Consider the following 27,448-nt stretch of genomic DNA (forward strand, 5'->3'; position numbering starts at 1 on the left):
TTTCAGGTGTAAGTTCCTTGTTGCCAACCACACCCTGTCCCCGTTGGTGTGTAGATTCCTCAATGTGCTTCTTTTCAGCATAGCGTTTGTAGTTGCTTTGGGCTTTGGATAAGTGTTCCTTGGCATCTTTGAGGACAGCGCATAAGTGTGCATGGTGTTCTTGGACTGTCGGGTGTTTAGAGTAAAAATGGCCATTCAAAGGGAAGGATGTTGGGATGGCCTCCGTTTTGGCAAAAGAAGAGAGAACACCCCACCGACGAATCCTCTGCATTATTGTACGCAAACTCTTCCATCCAGAGCATGGAGCTCCACTCTTCTTCGTTTTGTAGAGAAAAACACAGAAGATACTGGTCGAGGGTTTGATTTAAGCGCTCCATCTTTCCATCGGTCTGGGGATGGTAACTTGTGGACATGCGGGCATCGATCTTCATTACCGTGCACAAAGCCTTCCAAAAATTGGAGGTAAACTGAGATCCCCGGTCTGTTATTAATACCGCTGGTATTCCATAGAGGCGTACTACGTGCTGTAGGAAGGACTATACTAGCTAAGAGAAAGTTGGAATCTTTTTCATGGGGACGAAATGACCCATCTTTGTCAAATGGTCCTCAACCACCAGAATCACAGTGTAGCCTTTGATGATTGGCATCTCCACAACAAAATCTATCGAGACGGTGTGCCAAGGAGAAGGGGGAATGGAAATAGAGTGCAGGAGGCCTACAGGTTTGCTATGACTGGATTTTCCTTGAACGCAAATGGCACAGTTCTTTACATGCTGCACAATGACGTAGGGTTGGCCACCAGAAATGACGTGCAGTCAGAGCTGTGGTCTTATGTACACCCATACGCCCCCCCTATCGTTGAATCATATGTCCAGGATAGGGCTTGGTTTTTAGGGTTTTATCCGGTAGATAAAAAACCTGGGCTCAATACAACAGGTAGTCCCTCTGGGTGGGAAAGGCTGGCTATTCAGGAACCCAAGCTTGTTTATCCATCAGAGCCAGATGTGTTTTCAACTCTTTCAGAAAGGTGTCTGCAGTGATGACCGCTAGGTCTGAGCTAGGGAGCAAGGCATTTGGAGGAATACAGGCATTTCTTCTTGTTCTCTTTCCTTGTTGGGTTCTTGGATAACCCTAGAGAGGGCGTCTGCTTTGCCTTTTTGAGGACCTGGCCAGTATTTGATAACAAAATCATAGTCCAAAAAGAAAAGGGACCATCTCAGCTGCCTTGGTGTAAGGGCCCGAGCCGTCTTTAGGAACAGCAGATTCTTAAGATCCGTCTAGATCTGGAAGGTATAGGTGGTCCCTAGTAAATAGGGTCTCCATCCCTCACACACCCTCTTTATTGACGGTAACTCCTTATTAGTGATGCTGTAATTGATCTCACTGGGGTTCAGCTTTCTGTAGTAATATGCCACAGAATGTAGCTGTCCCATATCTGGATGTCTTTGCGATAACACACCCCGTAATGCATACTGAGAGGCGTCGCTTTCCCTCACAAAGGGCAGATGGACGTCTGGATGATGCAGAATAAGGCCCTGCGTGAATCTCTCCTTCAGTTCCTGAAAGTCTTGCTAGGCTTCTTCTCCCCTAGCATAGGGAGCTCCTTTCTTCAACAGACGGGTGATGGGTTGGACGATGCGAGAGAAGACCTTGATGAACCTCCTATAGAAGTTTGCAAACCCCAGAAAGCTCTGTAACCCCTTAAAATTAGTAGGGGAGTTCCCCTGTGTGATAGTCGATGCCTTTCTGTTTTCCATGTGTAGTCCTTTCTCGTTTATCATATATCCAAGGAACTCTATTTCAAGTACATGGAAAAGCCACTTCTTCAGTATAGTGTAGAGAGTTCTTCCATAATCGATCCAGAACCGTCTTTACGTGCCCAGTGTGTTCTTCCAATGTGGTAGAGTAGATGAGAATATCATCGATATGGATGATACAGAACAAGTCGTGATACCCTCGAAGTACTTCATCCATGAAGTACTGAAAGGCGGCGGGGGCATTACATAGCCCACAGGGCATCACTTGACACTCCAAAAGACCAAACTTGGTCCAAAAGGCTGTCTTCCATTCGTCCCCTTGCTTCATTTGTGCCAAATGATAAGCCCCACGAAGATCCAGCTTAATAAAGATCCGGGCCCCCTTTAGCTGGTCTAACAAAACAGGAATAAGAGGCAAGGGTAGCAGTTCTTCACAGTGACCCGATTGATCGCCCTGTAGTCAATACAGGGCCTAAGATATCCCTCCTTCTTGGAGATGAAGAACATAGGTGAAGAAGCAGGGGAGGAGGAGGGACGGATAAAGCCTGACTGTAGGTGTTCTTTTATGTACTCCTTCAAATGTTGCGTTTCAGGTTCTGTTAAAGCGTATACTCAGGTGCATGGCATCAACGACCCAGGAATCAGGTCTATTCTGCAGTCGTATTTTTGATGAGGTGGTAGCCGGCAAGCCTGTTTGCTGACACCGAGGGATACTGGTCGTATTCTGGAGGCAACGATACGGTGGAACATTCCAAAATAGTTCTGCATCCGGATGCCAGATAATCGGACTGGGTTTCCCAATTCCTCTGCTGAAGGGCTTCTTCTTTTCGGCAGTGTTCTTGACAAAAGATGGAATCCATGCTTACGGAGCGAGCAGCCCAGTGCACTGAGGGATTGTGTAGGTTAACCAGAGCATACTAAGAATCAGGTGGAAATGGGGTGTCGATTAGGTCAACCCGAATATATTCATAGTGTTTGTTCCTGAACTGCAATACCAGCGGTCGAGTATGGTCCTTCACAAGTACTGAGGTTAAAGCTGTACCATTCACCGCCTTCACAGGTTCCGGGGTTCCCTTCCTTACACATGGTAGGACTAGGTGTTGAGCATAGTTTTGGTCTATGAAGTTACCGGTAGCATGGAATCCAGTAATGCTCGTCTGCACCTCATTTTGTAACGTGGTCATAGTCTCAAGAACTGAGGCAAGCATATGATTGGTTTCCATCATTTAGGTTGGACATTAAATGTGTGCTTGACATTCCGTTAGGGCTGTCTAATATGAAGAGTCACTGACCTGCTGAATCGTCCAACTGGGATAATGGAAGGCTGTGAATTCTTAAATTCCCCTATATGTTGCCACACAAGGAGTGCTGCGTGATCACTACCATGCGCAAAGGTGCACCTCGGAAAAAGGGATTGGGAGAAAATAACAAAGGCTGCCGAGCAATGGAGCAGCGCAAATCAAGAACCCTCTGGACTACTCAGATCACCAGGGTATTGTGGGGAACATCGGCATTGTTAGAAAAGCCCTGTGTGCAAGAGAGGAGACAAGATAAGAAACACTACACACACATACACACACACACGCCCTATCTTATAAACAACACCTCACTGTTCTGGTTACTCACATTCCACTGCATATGTCACATCATAAATGGGCTGACAGGCATGCTACTGAGCCCAGAAGTACGTTGTCCACCTGAACATATGACATGTTACACCACAGGAATTCACCAAAAGAGGTCCAAAAATCAATACTCTCCTCTAGGAAAGTCCACTGCATAAGTACATTTACATAATCCCAAGTGTCAATAAACTAAAGTCACAAACAAAAGGAACATAAGGAGCATGAAAGATTTCACCACCTATCTGTGTTCCGATATGTCAATAGCTCCTTGTACCATCACAGGAGCTAACTGATGCAGGTTGAGGAACGGTATGAGAATCCATTCTCCACACTGCGCATGTCAGCCTGAAGGCAGGACAGAAAGAGTGGCTGAGAAGCGGGAACCGGCATTAATAAACAGCCCCACACAAGGACCGAATGTTGCTGCTCCAAACGCCGGTACCGGGAAGGGAGAAACGAGGCTCAGCCAGCCGCGGCAGGAGTGACATTCCCAGGAAAACAGTGCATGCATACAAGCTCGCGACGGGCGTGTGAAATACCCAAAATCCAGGCAGAGGCAAGACATGGGGAGAAGCCCTTCAAACACCGAAGGAGATCCAGGATTCCGATTGTCAAGCACCGGGTGGGCGGTCAGGAGGGGCTTATATCCTGTCCTCCATTAACTGCCAATCACAGACACCACTCCCTGAGGCTGCTGGGACACGTAGTTTAGAATGCACACACCTCTTCCAGTTATTCTCCAATAACGTAAGGAGGGACTAGCCAGATTATGTGTCCCCCTTATGTGCATGATCCTCCCACAGGACACAACCATGACACCTGAAGGAAAAACAGAATATTAACAATTTGCTTGCCAATGGAACTAGCTCCCCCGATAGAGGATTGTACCACTTGGGGTCCTGTTTTTGGTGCTGTTTATACCAGAACTCACAGTAGCCTATCAATAGCAGTCATACCAGAAGTATTGAAACAAATACAAAATGAGTACAGGGCAGAACTGCCCTGGACTTGGGGATGAAATTGATAGGCATTTTTGCCCAGGTATCAACAATTATGTTAGCTAACATAAAAGGGTAGGGAGGTGTGGTGGCTATAGGCCAATGCCTGAGAGAATGCACTCCTGCACAACAGGAACAAGCACTACCAAGGATTATGAGAGATACCTATGATTCGCTGGGTAGAGATAACTTTGGAGCTAGACTTATGAAACCACAACTAACAGGTAATCCTGAAAAGGACAACTCAAAGCAAGCACCCGATTCATCTAAAACGTAATGGGACAACAAACAATCAAAAAATAATAAGCAGAATGCATCAGAATCACAGGGTGGGTCTCCTCAACATGAGCCCTCTGTTAGAAAATATAATCTTAGAAACCGTGACAATATTAAAAAACCTGACAGATATCAGGATACTGATACACGTTACTCTCGTTCCTTTCAGGGTTCATCAAAATATTGGGAAGGACGGTCCGAATGAAGATCAGAAGAGCGAGCCAAGCCAAGAGACACACATTGCACTTCAGAAAAGAAAGCGGGCCTTAAAATAAGAAATGCCTAGGCTGCTGAGGACATCGCTAATGAACAGGGAATGGGCTCTGATGATGCTGGACAGCGCAGCAGACGTAACAATAGCTCGCCTGAACATGATGGAATTTTTGGTGACAGCAGCATTGAATGAACATATCACAGTGAAAACACGTGATACAAGGCTAAGTGTCTGACATCAGTAATACAAATTACGCTCCAAATGGAGGGGGACATACCCAGAAAAGTAAAAGGTCTCTATTGGGAAAACCAGGCCTACCGATACGCTATCCTTTTGGCTAAAAAGGATTGGCTGCCTGAGTTCGTCATATAATGCCCAAAGGGGGGAAATTTAATTTTATGGGCTTTCTCCGATCTCGTTCCAGAGTCACTAAAACATACATACGCTCAGGCGTGGGCGTTAGCGCTAGCTCCCGTACTATACCGCAATCATGTAAGGTAGGATGCTGAGCCACCTCACCATAAAATCCCAGTTAAAACTACTCCTACACCACAGAGGCAGTACCCAATAAAACATGACACAAAGGAACAGGTCAAGGAGATCTTAGATCAACTTGAATACCAAGGTGTGATTGAAAATTGCACCTCTTCCATGAATAATCCTCTGTTTCCCTTAACAAAACCCGATAATTTATACCATATAGTTTTAGACTACAGGCATTCGAACGCATGCACAAAAACATTTGCAGTACAAAATGCACAAAGTGCCGCATTATTGAATAACATTGTGCAGAAGAAATACAAAACAACACTAGATATCTCAAACTGGATTCTTCTGCCAAAATATAGCACCTGAAAGCAGACATTTGAGAGCATTTTTACTGCTTGGCTCTCAATGCCAATTCTGTGCACTGGTCCAAGGATATGAGAATAGCCCTGGGTTGTTCTCAGCAAAAGTAACAGAAATACTTCGAAATTGTGATGAGAAGGAATTATCCTATGTAGATTATATTTATCTGACAGTCGATGAGTTATTGGATCACGTGCACAGGGTGAACAACATAATTTTGGGGTTTGCCACTGTGGGCTACAAAACTAACTTTAAAAAGGAGAGGTGGAGAGGTGTGGCTCACTGGTTAGAGGCGGCAGACCTGTAAGCAGAGAACGGCCTGGGACCAGGGTTCAATTCCCGACGCGGCAGGGTCATGGACCAGGGTCAGCGGACTCGATAATGCTCGCCTCAGTGCCTACTCTAACCAGGGAACACACTCGGTAACTCTGGGCATTAAGCTTGCCTCATCTCTACAACGGCCCCTCACAGACGCCGGGGATGCCTGGTTTCACCCTGGAGATACCCAGAAAGGGAGCATCTCACAGGGAAAACCAGGACGGGTTCCCCAGCGGTCTACAGCGCCAGGACACTCGGGTAGAGTAACAGTGCGCTTTACAAGTATCCCACATTTACATTTACAAAATCAAAAATTGCCCCCCTCAATGTCCTATTTTTGGGATATGAGTTACCAATTGAAGAAAAAAGCTTGGCAGCTAATTGTTTTGAAAACTGTGTGCTGCTCCACACTAAGTATGGGCGAATTTTGCAAATCAGCGGTGCGCGAATTCGCGCAAAATCGCAAAAAAATCCGCAAATTCGCGGATTTTCCCGTGAAATCGTGGATTTTTTTGCGATTTGCACCATACTTACCTGGAGTACTTTCTACTGGCTAATCAGTAAGTGCTACCACATTGGATAAATGTATTTGTGCTTTTCCTACACTACAGGTGCGTAAAGGCCCAGAAGAGTTGTCTCCAGTGGCCCCGTGTGTCTGTAACTTTGCCACCGCACCCATAGGCGCCGAGGTCCCTCGAGTGACCTGTCCATCACAGTGGGGTAAAGGGCGGGAAGAGGTTGCATAGCCTAGTGTGTGTGGGGCTGGGCTTCTGTGCGAGTTCACATGCCTCTCATTTATAAAGGGCCAGAGACCGATCAGAACGGCAAATGAGGAGAAAGCAGTAAGTGCTACCTGGTTGGGTAAATGTATCGTGCTTTTCCTGCACTACAGCTGTGTAAAGGCCCAGAAGAGTAGTCTCCAGTGACCCTGTTGTCTGTAACTTTGCCACCGTGCCCATAGGCGCCGAGGTCCCTCTAGTGAGCTGTCCATCACAGTGGGGTAAAGAGCGGGAAGAGGTTGCATGTGTGGGGCCGGGCTTCTGTGCAAGTTCACATGCCTCTCATTTATAAAGGGTCAGAGACCGATCAGAGCGGCAAATGAGGAGAAAGCAGTAAGCGCTACCTCGTTTGGTAAATGTATTGTGCTTTTCCTGCACTACAGCTGTGTAAAGGCCCAGAAGAGTCGTCTCCAGTGACCCTGTGTGTCTGTAACTTTGCCATCGCGCCCATAGGTGCCGAGGTCCCTCGAGTGAGCTGTCCATCACAGTGGGGGAAAGGGCGGGAAGAGGTTGCATAGCCTAGTGTGTGTGGGGCCGAGCATATGTGCGAGTTCACATGCCTCTCGTTTATAAATGGTCAGAGACCGATCAGAGCAGAAAATGAGGAGAAAGCAGTAAGTGCTACCTCGTTGGGTAAATGTATTGTGCTTTTCCTGCACTACAGCTGTGTAAAGGCCCAGAAGAGTTGTCTCCAGTGACCCCGTGTGTCTGTAACTTTGCCACCGCACCCATAGGTGCCGAGGTCCCTTCAGTGAGTTGTCCATCACAGTGGGGGAAAGGGCGGGAAGAGGTTGCATAGCCTAGTGTGTGTGGGGCCGGGCTTCTGTGCGAGTTCACATGCCTCTTGTTTATAAAGGTCAGAGGCCGATCAGTGCAGCAGATGAGGAGAAAGCAGCCTCCTGGTCACTGGAAGTACAGGGGGATTGCGCTCAAGAAACTCGTGGATGCCTAGACCCCCATCACGGATTATAGCTAATTGTAGACGGTAGATCTGGGGAGAAAGCACACCTGCCTAGCATCGACCGTGCTCACTAGATTCTTGGGCTGATTATAATGCGCTACTGAATTTGAGCTTCAACTCGGGCACCTGTTATCTGTAAGTGCTTCCTGCTGATGTTTAATTTTAGTGACAGGAGCCTTGTTGCCCAATTGTAACTAGTCTCTGATCCTGCTTCGAGGGTCAGAGCAGGGTCAGAGAATAGTTGCAAGTAGGCAACAAGGCGCCGCTCAGGAAGCACTTACAGGGTTACAGCCGGTGCCCAAGTTGAAGTTAATTTCTTTATAACCATTTTGTAAATGGTTACAAAGAAATTAGCTTCAACTTGGGCACCTGCTTTAACCCTGTAAGTGCTCCCTGAGCAAAATTCGTCCCGCTCGCAGATTTGCGGATTTTGCCGTGATTTTGCGCGAATCGCGAAATTGCGGAAAATTTTATACCCATGCTTACTCCAAACTACAATGAATTACAACCATCTTACGATTCCTAAATTTTTGCAGAACATACATTTTGGATTACGCAGAAAAGGTGAAACTTTTCTACGACCTAATCCGACCAGAATTTTCAGTTCAACATTGGACACAGGAACACACAGAAATTTGTCATCCTGTACAAGCGGACATGATAGCTTCCAAACACATACACACATGTGTAAACACTACAAATTTGGTGATCAGCGTAGCCGTGGGTCAGTCAGGGTACACTTACCGCACCTTCAGTGAAGGGGAAACTGTGCCCATTGCATGCAAATCTCATTTGTACACAAATGCTTAAAAGCGTTTTGCATCCACAGAAAAGATACTGATAGCAGTACAGACTGCTGTAGTGAGAGAAAAAGCACTAGCTCAGGGAAAACACATAATTGTTGTGACTCCAGTACCAACCTTAAAGGCTGTTACCAAAGCAAACGTTTCAAACGCAAAAGCACTGCATCCGCAATGGATAAAATGGGCTAATTCTCTCACTGCAACAGACGTAGACTACAATTTAGCTCTACATTAAAAACACAAGCATTTCTGCAGTGCGAACAAGAATTTCCTTTCCCGAATGAACTAATGCCTCTAGATCAGTATGAATACATCATTTGCACTGATGGATCTGCCCAGCCTGCCGTAGGAAGTAAACAGCAATACAGCACAGCATGTGCGATTGTGAAGAGACTTCTGCAGGATGGCAAGTTTGTTCTAGCAATACACAGACGCACTTTCTAGGAGATTGCACGGCCAGCTGGCAGAACTATAGGACCTGATACTAGCACTAAAAAATACGGATCGGGAATTCCCTACACTCGTTGTGTGATTAGTTTTACTGTGTCCAGTCATACAATTAATATCATTACTATTCGGTTCAGAGATTCCAGCACAAGATGTTATTGAAACAGGTGACAGAGCTGAAAAAAGGCTTTCCACAGGCTCATGTAATTCACACATTGAGTCATCAGCGTGTTGACGTTCAAGCTGAAGGGACTTCACTGGCTGATGAATCCGCCAAGGCGACAGTGAGAACTGCTGCAGTTGCTGAAATCACTTGTTCTAGTATGAGAATAGATGGACAGATAATGATAGCTGTGAACGCTACGTGCAAACAACAGCTTAGCCTTACCAAATGTTCTCCACTCAAGTACTCCTGCAAAATATTCTGAATGCTCAAATTCCAGGAGTGGGGTATAGAGTAATAGCAAACATGGATCGGAGATTAGGAATAATTATAGCTGCACAGGAGGGTCTGGGTTCAGCACACGCAGGTATCACTGCAACTATTTAATTACTGAAGCAGCGTTATTGGTGGTCTGGTGTTACTAAACAGACCACGGGTTGCAACATTTGTCAGCAGATGAAAGGTTTTACTGTAGCACGTCCACCAAAAACACCATTACTGATATCAGACAGACCACTTGCGTGTGTCTATTTGGACCATGTTGGCCCCTTACAATCTGTTGGGGCTTACAGGTACATCCTAGTGGCAGTGGATTAATGCTCTAGATTCCTGTGGATTTTGCCTCAGTGCTCGGCTGATGCCCGAAGTGTTATAAAGGATTTGCGAGTCTTCATAGGGATATATGCAATTGGCACATTACATTCTCACCGTAGCCCTGCGTTTAGCTCACGGGCTTACAAAGAAGCCATGAGAGGTATGGTGTTGCACTGCGATACTCCTCACTGTATCATCCAGAGGAAAATTTGATAGTGGAGAGGAAAAACCGGAACTTAAAGCAATCCTTAACAGCTAGGGTATTAGGCTTGGGTGGCATTTGAGTCAATCACCTATGGGGCCCAGAGGGCACTTAACAACATACCAAGAAGTTCCCTGGGTGGCCGTACTCTATACGAAGTCCACTTCAGGATTAGAATGTGGGTATCTGACCTCAACTGTGGCAGCACAGTGGGGGATGAAAACAAATTTGACATCACCGATCGTTTGGCTGTTTTACAGGAACTCAATTAATTCTGGACATTACAATGCAACGTCCAAGTAAAACGCACTGCCACTAGAGAAGGGAAAGCTGTACTGACAAGACTTGCCTGGGTCCCGAAGATTGGGGACCAGGTCAGATAAAAGATTGTGGACAAAAAATAATTTGGGCCATCTTTATAGAGCGCCTGTACCTGTCCTGGCTGTTGAGGGAACAAGAACATTAATTCTACCGCACCTTGCTGGCAAGAAAGAAAAGAGATTAGTCTCAATTGATCTGATGAAACGACTCTATGTGGCCAATACTCAATAGTAGGCCGTGTGGGATCCTGGGTAGCACCAGATCTCCTCTTGCTACCATACAGCACGTTCAGACAGAAAGATTAATAACGTTTGAAGATTCTACTCCACAAAGTGAAAGAGGTATCAACCACGGAATGGAGCTTGAATAATTTAAATCTACAAATGACACACAGATTTCAATTCGGCCTAACACCGACATCTATGTGTATATGTCTCAAATGGAGACATCTGCCAGTTCTACAAAACCTGCAGAGCTACCAAAGATAGATCAAACTGCCTCTAGCTACTTCATTGATTTTGATACTTTGTCACTGGATCCAAGTGAACTGGAATTACCATCACAACCTGTTCCCCAGAAGAAAATAATTTGTGATGTCTACCTTTGGCTGAAAAAGACTTACTTTGTGTCTCCCTGGATACAGCTCTGGATTGCAATTGGTCTACTGTTCCTAGTCCTTTGAACTGGTATAGTGACTGTCTTTTTCCTGCCCCTGAATGGACATTTTCTCCCGAAACGCTCTGCTGCACAAATAGTGAACATGGTTTGAAACTGCATGCATCATCACACCGTGAACAAAGATACCTGTCCTTGTTGAACATAACAGCAGTTCCAGTTCCCAAAGGAATAGTTTGGGACGGAGTTCTCTATGATGTATATGGTCCTCCTGAACTTTTAAAAATACCACACTTATTTAAAATTTCTCTAAGTGATATCATCACCTCCAGTACTTTCTCTGATGATTGGGACTTTGAAAGTGTAAATACAATGCTGTCTGATTTAGAAAAATCTGCTGCATTTTCAAATGATGAGTTGTATGATGAAACATCTAGTATTTACACTATTTTTTTCTATCAACACTATGGTCATCATTTTTTGCACAAAGCAAGTATCCCACGTCATGTTTTCACTTACCATCAATGGTAGCATTGCCCAACATCGCAGAAAGTTAGTTCAAACACATTTGCACAAACGTCTACTTATTTTTCTGGGTTCAACACTTCAGACCCAATCTCTTATTATTATGAGCTTGCACTTACAACTGCAATGTGGCTACGATTTGATCTCAGTACAGAAAACTACAGACTGTAACTTGAGAAATCGGCATAAGGGACCATTACGAAAAATCCCCAATCAGCCAAATAAAATGACCAACTACATAGAAGATTCAGTAGAAAATCTATTTATTTCCGTAAAGGACGGAGAGAGGGAAATTTGGAGCCAAAGCACCCAAAAAAAGGATGCAGCAAGAGTAGATCAGTCATGGTTATGGATCGCAGAGACTCTAAACAACAAAAAACAAGCACTGAATAAGAATCACTCTGTTTAACAATGGCCTATCGATATCATCCTGGGATATAGCAGGGAAAACAAAAGAAAAAATGAGTGAGCTCACAAAAAATCAACCCGCTTTAATCGCGCTACAAGAAACCTGGTCAACAAAAAGTTTTCATCAGGATGGGTATTTCACCTATGATATTCCTGCACAGGAAGTTGACCGAGGTCATGCGAAGGGAGGGATAGCTATCCTATTAAGCGAAGAGTATAATTGGGCCCAAGAAATCATCACTACAAAATCTAAACACTTTCAATGTATTAAGATCAGGTTGGGAACAGACCCCTCAGATCTGCAAAAAAAATTCTTACTTTTTAACGCATATATCCCACCTGGACAAAAAAACGATAGGCTACTCGTTGACATCCTGGATGGTATCCAGCAAATAATAGAAGCCCTAGCCTATCTGCCATATTTGATCATGGGCGACCTTAATGGAAAACTATCAAATAGTGAATTAGCAAAATGGGAAAACTGGTACAAAGAACAAGCTCTGGAAATTTCAGTACCGTTGTTCCCGATTGGAAATAAGGTCGATAAAAGGGGGAAAATATTACTAGCATCACTCCCACTATTAAATGGAACTATTCTAAACGGGAACGTGGAAGGTGACATTCCTGCATCTCACACGAGACGGGGAACTAATACCTTATTAATCCTGGATTATATGATCTGCAGCTTGGATATATTTGGGTCTGCCTCACATCTTCGAATTTACTCTGTCCAGGGAAGCGATCATGCTATTTTGTCATTACTTACGCAATGGAAAACAATCACATGTCCTACTAGCCATATCATGTTTAAGCACAGTACAGTTATGGTAAAGTCAAATCAAAGGCGGATCTACTGGAATTCATCTACGCTCACCTTTAATAAACACTAATCAACTTCTTTTGACAAAATACTCCTCCAACCCAATAACAAACTTTGAGTCAATTCTCGAGATACTAAAACAAATGCTTCAATTCAAATTGCAACAAGTAGTACCAGCAAAGCACGGAAACAATACCATTAAGTCATCCACCACCGCAAAAATGCTAAACAAACTGATAAGAGCACAGTTCCTGGAACTCTCAATGCCAAGACAGGCAGAAATCAACAAATTGAAGAATCAACTCAAGAGGGAGAAACAACGAATAAAAAGTACAGCAGAAGATAAAAACTGGGTCGATCTGCGGATAGCAGCAAAACAGTACAACCAACGCACTTACTGGTCCTTAATTGCAAAAGAGACAGGCACAAAAAAGGCCCTGCAAGCTATCCCAGTTCCCCCTAAAGAATGGGAGTTATATATAACCAACTTGTATAAATTAAATACAACTTATGAAATGTCTAGTAATCCCACAAGTAATTGCGAAGGAAACCCCTCGCCCATTGGAACTGCTTCCCCCTTCTCTACGGAAATGCACATAAGGAAGGCAAGATCAACAGGAGCCACCGGCCCAGATCAAATTTCAATCATGGTTCTTCAGGCTGACCCTAAGGGATGGAGTACGGTGCTTTCTCCCCTTTTTAAATTCATTCTCAAGACAGGGGAAATGCCAAAATCATGGAAGGGGAGCATCGTAGTACCAATACATAAAAATGACTGAGACACCAACCTGGCAATTATAGACAAATAGCACTATTGGACGCCACAGGAAAGATCTTTGCTGCAGAGGTCCTGGACCAACTTAAAAAGAGGGCATTTTCACTGGGACTGATTCCGCTCTACCAAGCAGGCTTCAGGCCAAAGCACTCAGTCATAGATAATATCGCGATGCTGCAAACTATCCTTGACAAATATGAGGTAGTTAAAGTCCAGCCTGTGTATGCAGCATTTATTGATTTTACAACAGCGTTCGACCGAGTGGACAGAGCGTTGCTATGGAATAAACTGAGGAAATTAGGAATCCCAGAACAGTTACTACGAATTATAATTGCCCTGCACACAGACACCTGGTGTCAAGTTCAAATGGGGAGGGAAAAGGGCCTGACCAACCCGATCCCTACGCCAAATGGACTCAAGCAAGGATGTCTCCTTGCCCCTTGCTGTTCTCATTATATCTCAGTGATCTGCCGCAGCGTCTACAACAAGTGCGAAGCTTCCCACCAAAGGTAGCAGCTCAAAATATACATGCCCTACTATATGCAGATGATATTATAGTACTGGACTTAACCCCCTTTGGTCTGCAAAGCGATCTGGATGCCCTGTATAAGTATACCCAGGAAAAAATGTTAATTCCTAATTTAACCAAAACAAAAATAGTCTCTTTTTCAGGGAGGAAAAAAAAGCAGCAAATACTGTTGGAGACTGGGCGACGAAAAAGTTGAAGAGGTTGAGGACTACACCTACCTGGGAAGAATCTTTACTTAGGGCCAGATGTAGGTAGGCTTTTACCGGGTGGTAACGGCCGAATTCGGCCGTTACCACCCGGTAAAAGCAATTTGACATGTAGGTCCCTGTAATTTACAGACTCGGTAAATTTACCGGTAGGTAAATTTACCGAGTATGTAAAATACCGAGTCGGTATCATTACTGATTCCGGACAATTGGTATGTAGGTGGGACTCTTCTGAGTCCCACAAGCAGTACAACATCGGTATTTTACCATCAAATACTACTTGATGGTAAAATACCGTTTCTGGTGTGCATGCACATGTGTGCATGCACACCTATGCCATATGACAGGCAGACCTGCCCTTAGGGCAGGTATGCCTGCCACATGGCACCCGAGCCTCTTTTGGGGGTGCCAGTGGGTGTCAAAGTGACACCCCCTGCACCCTTGTGACAGTCGGTATTTTCCGATGTGGTAAATACCGACCGGTATATGCCCAATCAATCCTATGGGCTTCAAAGCCCATAGGAATGCATGGGCATTGACTGGTCGGTATTTACCACATCGGAAATTACCGACTGTTTCCGATTCGGTAATTGCACATCTGCAATTACCTACATCTCGGTATTTTTATTTTCCGACCTCTTAATTACCGAGTCGGTATGACTCGGTATTTAAGAGGTCGGTAAATAAAAATTACCTACATCTGGCCCCAAGTCTCTAAAAAACAATCAACAGCTTCTAAACCTGTCCAGGAAATCCGAGGTACATGCAGGAGCTCTGCAAAGGTTATACGCGGCCTCTGGCAATAGACACTTCTCCTCCCTGCTAAAAGTCTACAGTGTGAAGATACCTTCAGTTCTATCATACGCCTTGGAATATATTACAATCAAACAGTGGTCATTCCTGGACCTAAAAGAAGGAAAAATACTAAGGAGAATGTTAAAGGTATCGCAATCTATCCCAGTACAAGCTCTCCGCCTTGAACTTTCACTCACAAGCTCTTACTCTAAAGGTATCGCCAACGTGATTAGGTGGGCATACAACCTGCTACATGCGAAGGATGGGACTCTTCGCTCCCTGCTCAAAGCAGAGACCTTTGACTCCGACTCATCGAAACAGGTATTCTTCAAAAACATGTCTATTGCCTTTAAACTGGCGGATATTAATGTCAACCTGCTGCTAACTTGGACACCATCTCAATTGAAACTTTTTCTGAAATGCTATACCCCAAACTTAGCTTTGAACTTGACTCCTTGCATTGCGCCAAATTAACTTTATATAAAAACATTACGGAAACAGTGGTGCTTAAGAAAACACAGAAATATATAGATTTTAATCTCACGCATGGCGCCAGGAGATCAATCATTCTGCTTCAGCTGGGCATTTTACCCGTCCAAACTATAACAGCGAAATGGCATCCAAACGAAAGCACATTCATACAGTTTGGTTCTCAGAGCAGACTGAAAGCCATATTTTTGCAGAAGGATGTGGCCTTAACCTCAGCCCGAGAGACTTTTTGATCTCCAGGTTCGAGGTTTCATCTGAGATACAGGCGCTAATCCATACTAAATTCTTGCTCCATTTTGGGGAAATAGTTCATTGTACCTTTAACATGTCTGATACGAGGGGGTTCATGCACCTATTTAGGAGCATAGGTTTTGGGCTATTATGCACCTTTCAGACAATCGTCTGAGTTATTCCAGCATTTATACACTCTGTATTGGGAAGCGTTTTTAGATGGCTTCTACTGGTGCTACTACTTGTAATGGGTATCCTAGTGTTAATTTTTTTGCTACGCAGTGGGCAGGCCAGTTCCTCAAGAACTAATTCTTTGTAACTGGTGTATGGCTTAGTGCTTGTGGGAGGTTGCTGATGACCCCCTCTGCCTCTTGACTGACTCCTCTGCTAATTATGCCGTTGATGCTGCTGCAGTTGCTCCCCTTGAGACCAGTGAGGGGTTTGAAACCTCTGATGAAAAGATCAGCGGTCATAGGGTCTTTAGGAATGTCTTCTATATTTATTTTTGTTATCCAATACCATCACCCGTAAAGTGTCAAGCTCCGTCTTCATGTGAGAAACCTCACCATCAGCATGAGATCCAAATAAAGTGTTCCCTGAAAACGAGAGGTTTATAACCTTCCTCGACTTCAGGTTTCAGAGCCATGAGTTTGCACCAGGCTGAGTAACTCAGAACCAAACCATGACAGTATCCATTATCTGCTAAGATGAATGTATCTGCTGTAGCACTGATGACCTAATTAGATACCATTATACCCTCATTGATGGTTTCTCAGATATCCTTGCATCTGTGCCTGGGTAGGTCTTCTGTGAACTGTTGTAGTGAGTCTCACAATGACCTGTGGTTACTTCCAAGAAGGGCAGAAGCTCTTGTTGACTTCATGGTAACAGCGGAAGTACTGCTTACTCTCCTGCCCAGAGAATCTAGTTTCTCGCTCTCCTTGCCAGGAAGAACGGTACAGGAAGGGGCTGTGGCATGAAGATTCCGAGCAGCTATACAATCACAGGGTCAGATGTAGGATCCATACGGAGTAATAAGGGATACTGGTCAGGAGGCCTGTACGTTTTTTTAAAGGCAAGATGGAGTTGTCTTGACAGAGGCTGGGGTCAGGAACAGATCCTGGCTGGATCTATGAGGCCTGGGACCAGAGGTAACAATGATCTTGAAAAGGACTATGGGTACAATGTCTCAAACGCAGAGTCCGGTAGCTGGAAGAGTAATTCATTTATTTGTGCCTCTTATAAGGACCTCCTGAAAAGTGTTTATGTCATCTACAGGCGATCTCGCTGGAGGAGAGTCGGTCAGCATAGGAGAATAGTAACTAATATATGTGGTTGTGTGGTAAAATCTTAACGACCTTGATCGGGATGAAGAATCCCGTCTCCATGAAGGAGGCCTTCTAGGTGTTTCTGAGTAGTAACAATGATGGTGAGACCTTGACCTAGACCTATAGCAAGGTCTGGTATGTCCGGATCGAGACCTGGAGTGGCTTGGTGATGGTGCCACTGTTGCAGCTGTCTGCGATGGTCAAGAAGTTATGGTTGGTGGAAATACTGCTGGAATTACCTCTGGAAATATTGGTTGTGGCAAGGGAGAAGACTTCGTAGATTAGGAAGTTGAGGTGGCATCACAGGTTGTAGAGAAGGTGAATCTGGAATGATTTTGGGAGAAATGATCTAGAAGGAGAATAGGCTTTGCAGTACTCAGAATCTGATTCTGCTTGCTTTTGTTCGCAAAAGCCACTCACCGTCTTCATCGTCGCACAAGGGCGTTTCAACATCAACCATGTCTTATTGTTAAAGTATATCTCAATGCTGAAGTGTGTCTTGTCATCAACAGTCTCCTTCTCAACATCGTAGGAGTACCTCCACGTGGAACCCACCCTCAACAGTGAGCAAGCAGGTGATGTACCTCTGATTGCCATCAAGTTCCTTGCCGTCAAACTGGAATGTTATGTCTCACCATGTCTTCTTTTTTGGATCTCTTCCTGTGGGAGCCTCACATGGTTAGATAGGGGCACTCTTAGAGGAAGTAGCCTCTCCTTGCCCATCAGCTGCATCATCAGACAGGGAATCTTGCCTTTTCCACAACTAATCTTGGTGAATCTTTTCGCGCTCTTTCAAGGTGTGCCAGGAGATCACTGTGTGGGTCTATTATTGCAATTATTCTACCACATTCTGGGTACTTTGCAAAAAGGGATGGCATTTAGCAGAAAAAAGTAAAATACCTCCTGCCAGGAAATTCTCTGAAATTACGCTCTTCCCTAAAGGATGCAGAATATACCACTTCTAAAGTGATTTTGAAGCAAATATAATGAAATAAAAGCCTTAAAATGCAAAGCTTTGTGCTCCAGGATCACTCAGCAGGAGCCAGAAAAAACTGCTAAGTCAATTGACACATAAAGGGCATGAGACACTGGGGGCCAAGGTGCCCTTAAAGGCGCAGTGTTCGCATGTCTCTAACATTGCTCAGTTTATAACTTACAATGCCCTAGCCTTCTCTCCCATTCCCTTTAAAAGAGAATAAAATGGCATGCAAAAGTTACTTTTCTTATATTTAAAGGCTGTTTGATTTTTCTTCCATCTTTCTTTTAAAGTTGGACTTGGCAATACAGACTGTTAAAGGTTGCAAAAATATACAATTTTGTCACATTAATCTCTTGGCCTTTGCAAAGTAAGGCAGAAATACTACACACAATCTGACTTTGAAAGAAGTGAACCAAGGTCCCCACACATGGGCAGGACTATACAGTGCTTATGATTACCAATGGAGATCCTCTAAGACAGAGTATATATAGTTCCACATGAACGTAGCAACATCTAAAACTGATTGCTTCAGGTCATGTGTAGCTTTAAAGGTCGATGGCTTGAACAATACATTTTTTTGCTTCTTGATTTTCTGGTGCCACAAACTTATTTGAGTGAGGAAGTGAGGTAGGCTAGGAAGTTGTTGTGGATGGTTATGTGAGCCATAAATCTCAATTTAAACTTCATTCTAGCTATGATGGGTAGCTAGTGTAGCTCAATTAGAATGGGAATGATGCGGTCAAAATCTTTTGTGGAAGATACTGGTGTTACCGTTGCACTGATGACAGTTTTCAGAAGAATGAGTCTGTTTGTGGGACACCCACCAGAACCATGTTGTAAAAGTCAATCCTAGATAAAATTAGGGCATCAGCTGTTGTCTTTAGAAGGGGAGGCGGTAAGAGTGGTTTTACTTTCTTTTGTTAGAGTAGGGAAAGGTTAGCTAATGTGGCACGTTTTTTGACATGGGGAATCATTGAGATGTTTGCATCTTAGGTGATCCAAAGAGAAGAGATTCTGGTGGAGAGACAGGTTAAACTCTGGAATAGTAAAGTATTTGAGTTAAGGCCTAATTGAGACGTTGGCGGACAGGAAGTTACCTTCGCCATCCTGACGAACTACCATTCATCAAATTTAAAGTTGATAAGTGGCCCATAAGTGGCCCTATGCTATGGCCATCTCTGTTCCTTGAAGGGAACCGCCATCAAGGAAACTTTACAGAGTCTTTTGATATAATCATTACTGTCTGTCTGCCAGCCCGCGGCCCATGCAGGTGCGGTGGGGCCTGGTTGGGGGGTTGGGGTGGGGGTGATTTTGAAGGATGATGATGAGGGGAAATAAAATAAATAAATAAATATCCACTTGTCATCGTCCGTCGAAATACCCCTCTCCCCCTCCACCCTGCTCCACTGCTCTCACCTACACGGGTCACAGCTTCTGTCTTACTCCAAATGAGGTGGGAAGACCAACAGTTTGGAGGATAGGGTACTGTAAGTAGAGGGGACAGAAACTATGCCACTCAGAAGTGACCCGGAGGCATGGAAGACCAATGACCACCGATGATGGAAGATGCAGGAGTGATGAGGGTGAATTTGTCGCTGCAGCTGTGAGGACCAGGAGCCGTTCACGGGCTGTCCAATGTCAGAAGTCAATAAGCAGGAGGTCGGTGTTCGGTGGGAGCACCAAGAAGCCTTGACAGCAGCAACAAACGTGGTAAACAAAAAAGGTGAAGTGTTGGGACATGTAAGGACTAAGGGATTCATCAAGTGCAGGAGAGTCAGAGCAGGCCCGAGCAATCAGGGGAGACCACTGAAGCCAAAGAAGACTCTCAAGAGGACTCACAGGTTGAAGGCACAAGAGCTGCAAGATGACCTTGAGCAGCTCACCAAAGATGCAGGCCCACGGTGAAGAGGAGGTGGTGAGGGGTGAGGTCGAAGATCTTGGCAGGAAAAAATGCTGGACCTTCTTGTAGCCCGAAGATCTCTAGAGGACGCAAAGCCCTGGCAATGGCAACTCGACGCAGTGCACAGAGGTTCTGTTTCAGGTATTCCAACGAGGGACACTGGCCTCAAACTTGCTGAGAGGACAGGTTAGGCCTCGAGGGAGTTGCAGAACCACCACTTGTGTTGTTGAGCCTTTCGGAGTCCGTGGGACATCAGCAGCAGCAGACCGGGGAATGACTCCTTCACTTCAAGGGAGATTCCTTCAAATGTCTTGGATGCCCACAGGCCTGCAGAAGAACCTGGATGAAGCACAGGTACAGATGATGAAGAAGACTTGCAGAACAGCAGGAATCTTCCTTGGTGTAGTTGTGGTTCCAGGCGAATTCCACCAAAGTCCAAGGTGCCCAGATGGTTGTAGTTGAAGTGGTTTCGAGTTTGAATCTTGTCTCACAACAAATATGAAAGGCAACCCTCAGGTAAGTCCTTAAGTACCCTAGGGAAAGGGTTGGTGCGATTCAAGGATCCCTCCCAGAGAAGGGGCTGGACAGAGATGAAGATACTCCCATGTCCTTTGTCCAGTTTCGCGTTCGAGCACGTGCCAAGGGCTCCCTGAACTGGCTCTAACTGGAGTATGCAAGGAGGGCATCAAATGTGCCCTTAAAAGCAGTCTGGTGGCGCTGGCAAGCAACCGCACCCCAGCGTAAATACATTAAGTCCAGTCTGTGAGGTGGTCACACCTCCCTGTGGCAGCAAACCTATTATTCTGACTTCGTCTGCTTGAGCTCAGCTCAGCAACAGTAGGTCAGAAACGTGTCTGTGGTCGGCAGCAGCACTAGCTTGCTGTTAGACACTGAAAGGCTGGTACAGGGAGTATAGAAGGCCACCCTAGGGAAGCCCTCAGTACATGGGATCCTACATACAACACTGGAATCAGTGTTGGGGTAGGATTCCAACATGTTTGATCCCAAACGTGACAAGTTTTGGTACAGCCAATATATAGTTAGAAATATCTGGTAATTGACGTGATGTCCACTATATTTATTAAATGGCTGACTGTACTTACAAATCATGGAAAATCCACTCTGGGGTTTGTAGGGGTGCCCTGCTCATGCAGAGGTACCCTCACACTTGTAACCTAGCACCCTGCCTTCAGGATTGAAAGGCCTGCCTTAGGGGTGATGTATAGGTTTTAAGTGCAGTGAACTCAGATATAAGGAAACTTATATCTGTTGTAAGTGGTGGTAGCACCAACTCAAACAGGCTGCAATGGCAGGCCTGTAGTCATAGTTTGAGTGGTCTCTCATGGGTGGCATAATAAATGCTGCAGCCCAAGGGGGACCCCTGGTGTACCTATGTCCTGGGTACCTTAGTACCATATACTAGGAACTTACAAGGTTACACCAGTAGCCAATTGTGGAGGTACCAAAGTACTTACCATTGTCAAATTTAGGGAGAGAGCACAGTAATTGAAGTCCTGGTTAGGAGATTTCCAGTCAGACTAGTCAGAAAACAGCATAAGACCAGCAAAACGTGAGGGTAACCATGAAAGCAGATCCTCTTGGTTCTCTTCAGATCTATAGAAGGGGACAAAACCGGAAAGTTGGGCCACTCTCAGTGCTGGGCTCTGCAATTATGACCTCTCTCATCCGCTGGTCGGTCTTTACGGTGTCGGAGTCCGGATTGAACTTCAAACACTGCAAGGGGTCTGGTACCTCGGGTATTGGTGCAGGGTGGCTCCTGGGGTTCTTGGCTTCTCCAAATCTCCAAACTTGCCGGGGCAATGGATCTGACCCTCTGGAGAATGGTAACCTCCTCCTGAGTGGCTACTGTGTCGGTGGACCCGGTCCGCAGCAGAACGGTGAACTGGACGTTCTTGTTAGTCCCTGGAAGATGCAGTGAAGTGGCTCCTCAAATTCAAAGGAGAGACTGACAGCTTAGCAAGTCCTGGAAGCCTACTGAGGCTTTTGGAGGGTGCACAGCTGCAGGATTGTTGGGACAGGAGCAGGCAGGCACGTGCCAAAGTCCATCAGTAGTCCACATTTCTCGCTTCTTCGCATTTTCTATGTCGTTCTTCTTCTTTTTTCAGGCGAATCTGACTTTCTGGTGTCAGGAGGCCACCTAAATACTGAATTTAGGGGTGTTAAGGAGTTTGAAGGATAGTAGCCAATGAGCTACTTACCCTGGTGGTCACAACACCCCTTATATGACCACACCATGGGGGGAGTGGGTAAAACTCTGTCTTAGAGTCCGTAATTCACCAAAAACAAGATGGTGGAATCCTTCATACATTAGGCAGGCCACCTTCGGGGTGTGACTGGCCTGTTTTGCAACATGCTTCCATGCATGGCTAATTTCCTGCTTGACCTGTGCCAAATGGGCCTCAGAGCTGCCGGTGGATCTCCCTGGTCTGGAAGAAGCTGGGTCACATGTTGAAGGTTGCAAGGGCTTTGAATCCCCTGGTCATGAAAAACGCTATATCACGATCAGCAACATCAAGTTGCCGATCACGAGCGTGGAATATAAACCTCCTGGTGAGATTCTCAAAGCGGGGAGGTCAGGTTTCTCATTGCGAGTGGTCGCGTATGCTCGCGACCGCCCGTGATGAGAAACTACCAGTCCGCGTTGAGAAAACTGCTGCTTGAGTACAAATCTACTCGAGCGGCAGAAAACGACCGCTTGCACTGTGCAAGATGCCGTTTGCAATGATTGCACAGTGCGGACAAGCATCCAGCACTGTGCAATCAGTGCAAACAGCATTTTCCCTACCGCACTACGCAGTTCGCATAGCTACGCGTAGCTTGCGTAGTGTGAGGTGCACTTCACGTAGCTACGTGTAGCGCGACTACGCGAACTACGCCCAGGGTTAGTGGTGGCAGGCTGGACAAGACCAGACTGCCAGCACACTAAGAGGCTGGAACGTTTTCAGGGGGCACTTCTAAGGTGCCCCCTGGGTGGATGTCATAACAAACCACGTACGGGAATTAGTACAGATTTATGAAGACAACGTGTTTGATACCAAACACCAGTATTTTCAGTGAAGCCATCATGTAGCTGGGGTACTCATAATGACCAGTGCCCAGTACATATACTTTAGATAACTTCCATGTTCACTTGTACCATCTAGTAATTAAACTAGACAGCAGAGAGGCACATCTGATCATGCAGACATATTTCTTCACATTGAATATAAGGCACCCCGCCTAAGGGCTACAAGGCATACTGTAAGGGTGATTTACATATATTATATGCAGTGACTTTGGCATGGCACACAGTAAGTGTGACATGTTGTGTTTTCACTCATGGTTTGCAACATGACACGCAGTCTCAATGGCAGCCAACATGCTATATGTGTGTGGGTCCCTTAGGTTAGCATAAGACATGCTGCAGTCCTTAAGGATCCTCTTTAGTACCCATGTCCTACGTACCAGGGGTACCATTTACTAGGCACTTACAGGGGTGCTAAAGGCCATGCCAATTGGGTTACAATTAGACTTTAATTGTTTTAGGGGAAAGTGCACTGGCACTGAGGTCTGTTTAACAGGTCTCACTGCACTGTCAGAATTAAAAATAACATCCAGTAGTAAATAATTGGGGCAACAAGTGTGGGGGGAAGTACAACAGAATTCCAGTTTCTACACTTAGACCCAGTCATTCCTGATCATCTTGAGAGCTCTGGGCAGGATCGGTATAGGCTGAAAGGTGTACAGGAAGCCGTAGCTCCACTCTAGATTAAATGTGTGAGCGTGACGTTATGTGCTCTCGATGGCGGTAAACAGATCTCATAGAGGCTCTTCCCACTGTTGAAAGAGACCTTGCACCACCTCTGGAAGGAGTCCCCATTCATCCCCCCTAGGCTTCTGCAGCTGAGTTTGTCCGCACTGGCATTCAGACAGCCTGCCAGGTCTTGAACAACTAAGGGAAATGCCCAGTGTTTCAGCCATGTCCAGAGGCTCAAAACCTCTTGACAAAAGGTTGATGAACCCCACCCTGCCTTGTTTGTGGTCAGTGGTGTTATTCATGAACACCTGCACCAGCCTTCCCTTGATCGAAGGAAGAAAGGCTTTGAGTGCCAAGCAAATTGCCCAAAGCTCCAACAGATCGCTGCCCCATCCCAGAACTGATACATCTGTCACTGCAGGTAAACAACGTTTACCGCAAATGTTTCTCCCCGCAGGGAATCACAACGCAGTTGTTACAACTACTGCATTGTGATTCCGCATACCATTACTCCGCAATTCGGAACAACGACTTGCGGAGGGGGGGGAAGGTGTTGGATTTAAAATCCAACACCTTTCCTAGTGTCCGCACTGACTGGAGTTGGAATAGTAAATTATACTATTCCAACATCCAGCGCCCCCCCTCCGCAAGTCGTTCTTCGGACTTGCGGAGTAATGGTATGCGGATTCACACCGTGTCGTTGTGAGGACTGCGTTCTACTTCCCTGCTGGGAAAAATACTGCGGCATTACGTCACACATTCGTCACTACAATCAGCTCTGGTTGAGAATTGAAAGGGGTCTACCACTGATCCAATCATGGTAAGTCAGTCACTACTGCAGATCTTTTGCAGTTCCCTCAGAGATCTGGACCATGTCAGAGAGATTTTCATGGTGCAGCGCCCACTGGGAACTCAGGCGCCACTGGAGAGCTTGCGTATACCAATGGGCATAGGATACCAGCAGGATGCAGGAGGCCATGAGGCCCAACAACGTCAGGGTCATTCTCACCAAAATGCAGAATAAAGGCTGAAACATTGACCTCCTAGCCTGAAAATCCTGGACTCGTCGCTGAGGAGGATAGGCCCAAAACAGCACTGTGTCCAGAACAGCTCAGATAAACAAGAATGTCTGCGAGGGAGTCAGGTGTAGCTTCAGCACATTGATAGTAAACCCCAGTAAGTGCAGAAGCTTTTCCATAGTCTGGAGGTGGGAGACAACTGCCCTGGGTGAGTCAGCCTTCAACAGCCAATCATCAGGGTAGGGAAAAACTGGAATCCGTGACTTCCTTAGATGAGCTGTGACCACCCACATCACCTTGGTGAACACCCATGGGGAGCTGGTAATGAGGAAGGGAAGCACTGCAAACTGAAAGTGTTCTTGCCCATTATGAGCCTCAGGAAAAGTCTGTGGGCAGGCAGGATGGGAATGAGGAAATATGTGTTCTACAAGTCCAATGCCACCATCCAGTTTCCCGGTGCCAGGGGAGACACAACTTGTGCAAGTATGAGCATTTTAAATGTCTCCTTTTTCAGAAAGAGATTGAGAAACGCAGGTCTAGGACACGAGGAAGGCCTCCGTCATTCTTGGGCACCAAATATAGCAGGAAAACCACAACCTATTTCTGATGCCGCACCCTCTCGATGGCTCCCTTGGCCAATACTTCCTGATGATACAAGGAATAGGTGATCCTACCTCAGCAGGTCGTATTTAGGTGCCATGGGTGATCACAAAGGGGATGGAGTAACCCCTTCCGACTGTTTGAAAAACCCAATGGCTGGCATGATGATACTAACCTCCACTGTTGCAGGTGATGGAGCATCCTGCCCCCCCACCCCCAGATTCCCATGATGGTCCAAGGGCAAACTAAAGGGTCTTGGAGCCTCAAACCCCTTCCATCGCCATGAAAGGGGAGGAAGGCAGACTAGGGTTGTCGAGGGGGCATAGACAAGCCCAATGACCTGCCCATAGCTCTGCTGTCTTTTAAAAGCTCCAAGGCTGAGTCTGCCTACCCTCCAAAAAGACGAGAGCCATCAAAGGGCATATGCAAGGCTTGGACGTCCCCTGAAAGGCCAGTGGTTCTTAGCCAAGCATGGTGCCACAGGGCCACTGATGATGAATTTGTTATACCCAGTGAATTGGTTGTGTCCAGTCCACATCGTATGGTGAACTTTGCTACATCTCAACCATCAGCAAACATGTGGGTCGGGCCTCCACCAAGACCATAGGAAGCCCTTGTGCAACTGAATCCCACATGGTATGGGAATATCAGCCAAAAAGGCTTGTGGTGTTCACCGACCTTCGTGAAAGGCTAGCAGAAGCCTACAACTTCATTCCAAAAGTATTCAGTCTCTTGGATTCTGTTTCTGGTGGAGTGGAAGGGAACAAACCAGAGTTAACTCTAGTGGTGGAGGCTTGGACCACCAAGGTCTCCTGTGTGACGTGCTGGCTAAGGAAACTGGTTTCCCCATGAGCTAGGTGATGGCGGTCAGCATTTGTCCAATGCGTAGGAGCGCCTGTGTAGGGCTTGGACTAGGCCCCAAGAAGGGCATTGGTAAGGGCTTCATTAAAAGAGAGTAAAGGTTCGGAACAGGCGACTACCAGATAAAGCACCTCTGTAAAGACGAACTTGACTGCCACTGAGGGTAACTGAAGGTCCAAGAACTGAGCTGCCTTAAGCACCACCATAACGAAAGAGGAGCCATGTAGCCATGGTAGGAGGAGAGACCAATCCAGTGTCCGGTGCGGTGTCTAACCTACTGGCCTTCGCCAGTTGCTCTAACAGGTTGTCTTCAGTCTCACCTACAGGATTCTGGTATCCATAAGGTTCCTCAGACCCCTCCCATTCATCTCCCTCTCCAGGTCTGTCAAAGGCAAAAGGAACTGGCTCCGATCCAGAGATCATGGTCCAGTTCGGCGACAGACACAGCATCAGACAACTCCCATCCAGCTCTATGTCAAAGTCGGGAACGAAAATGGGGATGGCGTCACCATGGGGCCCCGAGGAAGGTCTCGGTCTCGCCACCAGGTATGCTCTGAATCTAACACTGTACCCATGGGGCCCAACTGGCACCGAGGGCATTCCTGCTGGTGAGAGTCCAGTTGGTACCCCTCCAGAGCCCGTGGGGCCAAAAGGTGCTCTAAACAGGCTAGACGGACAAAATATGAGGTGCATGGACCCATAAAATAATTTGAGCTGGGCAGGGGTCACACAGATTTGGGAAAGACAGGGAAGTGATGAGTGGACCCTGGCTCAGGCTCTGCCAAAGCATAAGGCCTGGAGTGCTGACGTTCCTGTGCCTCATCAGAAGACTTTGACAGGTGTGTTAAAGTCATAGAGCTCTTTAACTTCTTTTGCATGTGTGACACTCCTGACAACTTTGAGCAGGATGACGCTTGCCAGGTGTGGCTCGTGAATGGTCCCGAACCTCCCGTGCAATTGGGATCTTGAGCGTCACAAGGCATCTGACATCGGGGAGCGAGGAGTATTAGACGCCACTCCCACAGTGCCTTCGTGTGCATGACACAGCATCTGTGAATGTTTTGGAGTCATAGTCCCTCTCCAAGAACCACAGACAAGCCAAATGTGGGTCTGTCACAGACATCTGTCTGTGACAGGCACCACATGCTTTAAAACCAGCCAGCTTCCTTGGGGACATCATGTCACACCAGGAGAGAAATCTTTCCAAAAAGGGTTAGACAAAAGTCGAGAAAAAAGCCAGTCAAAAAACAGCTAAGATTAGCGCTTCACGGATCAGCGCTCTCTGGCGCAGAAAGGACAGAACT

The 27,448-nt window shown here is 46.1% G+C and overlaps 1 protein-coding gene across 8 annotated transcripts in view; it reads right to left on the reverse strand.

Moving 5' to 3' along the window:
- Positions 1-27,448, reverse strand: part of LOC144768773 (uncharacterized) — a 9,320,023-nt gene that overhangs the window by 5,582,092 nt on the left and 3,710,483 nt on the right. The gene's annotated exons all lie outside the window — the stretch shown is intronic.

Source organism: Lissotriton helveticus, chromosome 7, assembly GCF_964261635.1.
Source record: "Lissotriton helveticus chromosome 7, aLisHel1.1, whole genome shotgun sequence".
NCBI lineage: Eukaryota > Metazoa > Chordata > Amphibia > Caudata > Salamandridae > Lissotriton > Lissotriton helveticus.